Genomic DNA, 5,850 nt, shown 5'->3' on the forward strand with positions numbered 1-5,850 from the left:
AATCACCATTGTAATCATTCCTGGAGCAAAATCACTAGTATAATCATTCTTGAAGCAAAACCACTAGTGTAATCATTCCTAAAACGAAAAAACAAGTGTGATCATTCCTGAAGAAAAATCGCTAGTGTAATCATGCCTGGTTAAAAACAAACACTAGTGTGAACATTCCTGGGTTAACAAAAACTATATAGATAGTCAATTTTGTAATTTTTTTTACATAAATCACCTATGCAAGTTTTAGTTAATTCAAATATCCCTCCAAAATAGCAAGCCCCATTTTTGTCGAGCCTTCGACTTTAGTCGAAAAAGCGAGACTAAGCGATCCTACTTTCCGTCGGCGTCGGCGTCGTCGTCGGCGGCGTCCACACATATTCACTCTGTGGTTAAAGTTTTTGAAATTTTAATAACTTTCTTAAACTATACTGGATTTCTACCAAACTTAGACAGAAGCTTGTTTATGATCATAAGATAGTATCCAGAAGTAAATTTTGTAAAAATAAAATTCCATTTTTTCCGTATTTTACTTATAAATGGACTTAGTTTTTTCTGCGGGGAAACATTACATTCACTCTGTGGTTAAAGTTTTTAGAATTTTAATAACTTTCTTAAACTATCCTTGGTCTGAACCAAATTTTGGCAGAAGCTTGTTTATGATCATAAGATAGTATCCAGAAGTAAATTTTGTAAAAAAATAAATCCATTTTTTCCGTATTTAACTTATAAATGGACTTAGTTTTTCTGCGTGGAAACATTACATTCACTCTGTGGTTAAAGTTTTTAAAATTTTAATAACTTTCTTAAACTATCCTGGGTTTGTACCAAACTTGGAGAGAAGCTTATTTATGACCATAAGATAGTATCCAGAAGTAAATATTGTAAAAAGATAACTCCATTTTTTCTGTATTTTACTTTTAAATGGACTTAGATTTTCTTCCAGTTAACATTACATACAGTCGGCAGTTTAAGTTTTCAAACATTAATTAGATTCATTAACTATCCTAGATTTTTACCAAACTTGGACAGAAGCTTCTTACAATCAAAAGATAGTATCAAGAGGATTTTTTCTATTGATTTTTTTCCTCATTTTTTGTTGAGCCTGCGATTTACAGCAAAAGTAGGCGAGACACTGGGTTCCGCGGAACCCTTACAATTTTTTTTTATATATTTCCCCTACAGGAAAACCATCTTCAGAATCTTATGGCAAGTGTTTTACCGGATTAAAAAAACTATTGCATTTTTGTTGGTGGACAAACACACTAGGAATTTTCATCCTTTGGATGAAGTACACTAGCAGAATCAAACCACTGTTACAGTTTAATGGGGCCCTTGTCTCACAAATAATATGTTCTCATTTGTCTATTGAATAAAATCTTTAGACAACAGTCCATTCTTAACATCCTAAAAACAATGGATTGATCAATTACATAGATATAAAGAAGTTTAGAAAATTAGAAATACATTTTAATATAAGGTTGCTTCCTTCTACATGTAGTGTTCTGACTGAATTATATAAGATATCCAGCAAACAATCCTTCAATTGATTTTCAGGACAAAAACATGTTAGTATACAATGAATATAAACCATTAATGTAACACTATGATACCATTTAGCCAGATATATAAGATTCCAGATCAAAGAGAATATGTCAGCATGTCTACAAGCCTCCTAGAGGAATGTAAACTCAAGTTCTCAAAAAGCATAAAAACCTGTCTGTTGTCATAGGTAAAGAAAGAGACCAGTAAATATATGCTTTTTTTCTGTCTGGTTGCTATCTCTTTATAGTAACTCCACTTTTTGTTATACTATAAATATCTACCCAAACAGTTATACCACAAGAATACTCCATTTAAAGATATTATAAATACCTACACCAACAAGTATAACATAAGCATACTCTGCTAACAAGGTCTGACGAAGAATCAAACCACTGTTAAAGCTTAACTAGGCCCTTGTCTCACAAACCATATGTACTTGTGAGCACTGATGGGGAAAGGTTGCATTCATTTTGCAGTAGGAATTTAAAATAAGACATTGTATTGTATTTAGCACAAAGTTTTATATATTCGTGATGAAGATAATAGTTGGAATATCAGTGAGATTTAAACTATTTGGATATATGTTAGAATTTTCAGTACAAGTTGTGTTTTATCATTAATGGAGATGGATAGTAATATAACTGACTATAATATTTATCCAATGAATTTTACTAACGTTTGAGAAGAGCAGACTGTTTCTAGAAAACAAAACATTATGAACAAACGGCCGTACTCACCAGGATTATCTTCACCACCTCAAGCATTCCTAGGGGTACCCGATTCTATTCCAAGGACACTGGATGATTCTAGAACCGCACACCGGACGATCCCTGGGACACCAGTGCACCAACAACTAAGATGTGGGGTGGTTTCGACGTTAGCAGTACTTGGAAAGATGAATCTTTTATTTCGAGCACACCGATGTCTGTCATGAACCAGAGACAACAAAATGCCAATACAGCCGGAATTGATCATACATTGAAGTAATTCGTTCTTAATAGATGTATTTGGTTTATCTTAAGTGTGATACTTGTGTTCGGATGGTATTCTTTAACATTTCCTGTGAAGTTATTCATATATGAAACCTTGGGACGTTTGGAACACTTTGACAAACACAATGAAGAAAAAAGAAGGCCAACCGATACGGTACGTCAGATATTGAATTTCGATCAGTATATTCCACATATTAGAGACGAAGCAAATATTGTACCGATTAACTCGTCATCTCCTCTGCAAGCTAACCGATTTGAAGTTCAGGTTAAGATAACATTTAGTGGCAGTAACGATGATGTGCTGTAAGACTTTTCACATTACTCTAATAACATTGTAACACTAAATGTGTGGAATGAAGAAAGAAATAGGTAAGTGTTCTTTCCGACCTTAAGAGGACAGTCAGACAAGTTCCGCATGTTTTTAAGGCGAACTAAGACTATGACACTCCAAGCAACTGTTTCAAGTGAAATGCAAAAAGAATGTATACGAATGCATAAAGGAAATGTGATTGAGGTCAACAAGAGAAATAATGTATATCCAGTGGAAAAAGGAAGTGATTTTCATGAACTGAATTTAAAGAACAATTATTCAGAAAGTCCTATGAACAACCGAAGATATCAAAACAAAAGTGTCAGACAGTGTACAAATTAGGGAAAAAGAGGTGCACAAGAAAGTACTGTTGGAGTAAGACACATTGAAACAAGCAGAACATTCCAAATCAGACGGTACCAGATGAGAGCTCCGCCCAGAATAGTGGTGTACCGTCTGGTAGTTAAACAACAACCGGTCGGAGCAATAGGCCCTGCTCCGCCCTACGGTACCTGGTGGCGTAGCAGAAGTTTTAAGGAGTGTACCTTAGGTAAATGGAGGACGACACGTTCCACTCAAACTGAGGGAGAGATATTGAGCTTGTATCACTTAATAGACCAAGATTTAACTCCGGAGTATCACATAATACCTAAGCAGTCGAGTGATGGTGCGTTTGTTTACCTATGAGAGGAACACAAAGACAATGAATTATTGTCCGATAATAGTGTACAAAATAGCGTACGTTGCTGTGTTAACGAAAATATAAGGAAAGGTCGGTATGATGGTAGATAGTAAATAGAAGGACCAGCAATTACTTGCAAGATCGATACTGGTGCAAGATATACTTTCATAACAAAAGACAGCTACTGAAATATTTTGCCTGATAGTAGACCTATGCTAGGACCATAAGTTACAAGCTGGTTCATCACAACTATTGGTGGTGATTTAAAAGTGTTATGACATAATAATGTGATGAATTTTGTGTTCAATTTCCAATTGTTGTTTCAGAAGTAATAAATCATTTACTTGGTGAAAGTATTATCCAATCCATGTGATGTGAAATATGGACTAGCGCTAGAAAGAGTACTTAATTCTTCACAAGGTATGGTGTAAGGAAGTTTGTTTAACCCAAACAGTAAATATGTTATGTTGTTCAAAGGAACACATATTGCTGTGTTTGTACCAGTTTTGAATATCGGCAATTATGTTGAGGTAGAAGATGAAAATGAAGTTGTTTGTGGTATTGTTGAGCATCGTAATTCGTCTAAAAAAAATGTTTTCTCAATATATGGAAAGGATGTACCAAAGCGGTATACAGAATCTTCCAATTAAAGAAGCCGATGAATTTAAAAGGGTATTGCAAAATGATAGTGTATTTTCTTACCCTAGTGAGAAAACTGGACACATAGTGTTGGGAATACATGACATCATATTGGAGAATCAGATACCAATCAAGAAACTTCAGGACAATTTTTTGGATCAAATATAATCCCCGGGTAATTCATTGAATAAAACATTAGAAACGCCAGAAAATTCTGTGAATAAAATATTTGGACTGCCAGACAATTCTTTAAATAAAATATTGGAACCCCCGGGAAATTATTTCAATAACATATTGGATACAAGGTTCGTCACAGCTAATCTTGGTGATTTAAAAGTGTTAGGAAATCCTGTTATAACTTTATTTTACATGTTGAAGTGAATATACAATATTGACATGAGTTGAACTATATTGTGCTTGTTTTGGATTATGTAACTGTACAGCGAGTAGCCTAGTTTTGTTTACTACATTAAAATATGAATTTCAATTGCTAGTTGGGGGGATTGTGACGATTTTAGTTTGACTGTTTAATTTATTATCATGTAAGATGTCTTTATTTTAAATACGTTTGGGTTAAATTTCATTTCTTTAAGGCACCGCCCGTTATCTTAAGATCCGCCCAGTACCCCATGTTTGAAACTGTCAGGGTACCAACCGGTAGCCCATCTTTAGAACCGTTGAGGTACCGCCCGGTATCTTTAGAACCGCCCAGTACCCCATATTTGGAACCGTCGAAGTACCGCCTGTAATTATGTATATAATGGGAGCGGTCAGGGAGAGAATATATATAGAATTGAGATTGTTAGTTAGAAGTGTTGAGAGTAATATTGTGTTTGTGAAGTATGATTATTGGTGAACTGTTTTATCATGTCAAACTGATATACATTTAACAGATTACATTTTGATTACAATTGACAATTTGTGTTGTGTTTTTTATTTCTTTGTGCCATTTGAACATACTTTTACGTAATCTACGCTACCTCATAATAACACATCGACAAACACGAACCCATACAAAAACGACAACGCGACAGTTTTCGTTAGGCTTTATTTATATTTTCTAATGAAAAGTGATATTTAGTTACAAATACTAGTGGTATCTGCTTGTCAGATTCGTGTTTAAAACGGACTAACTCTGGTCGTTCGATATTGAGAGCCGATTCACAGTTACGAAGTATTTCATGCTCCTTATATCCCCTTTGCTTAAGATGGCCTTTGAATTTACAAATTGTATCTTTTAAATTCTGCGTGTTGCTGTTGTTTTGGTGGTTGCGAATAGCTTCCCCTTTTATAAATCCGGAGAAGACTGTTGTGTTATGCATAGACGTCCTATCTAAAAATTGAAATGTATTAGTAGGTTCGATGTAGCTCTTTATATAAAGGCTACCGGTGTTCCTGATCTCCAACCCTTAATGTACGACTGTATCGAGAAAAAAAATTTCGTTTGAAATTTCATAAGTTAACTTTAATAAAAGGTGATGATCATTTGCTATTTTAAAAAAACTCCTCAATCTCTTCTCGTGATGTATGAGCTTTTATAAACGAATCATTTCTATACCTTCCGTAAAATAAGATCTTATTTTTATACTTATTATTTTCAATATTTTCATTGATAACTTCGAATGCTCTAATATCATAAATTTCTTGGCTGCATTTACTTCCCATACTATACTAGCGCCTATTTTCTGTAC

Source organism: Mytilus trossulus, chromosome 5 (assembly GCF_036588685.1).
Source record: "Mytilus trossulus isolate FHL-02 chromosome 5, PNRI_Mtr1.1.1.hap1, whole genome shotgun sequence".
NCBI lineage: Eukaryota > Metazoa > Mollusca > Bivalvia > Mytilida > Mytilidae > Mytilus > Mytilus trossulus.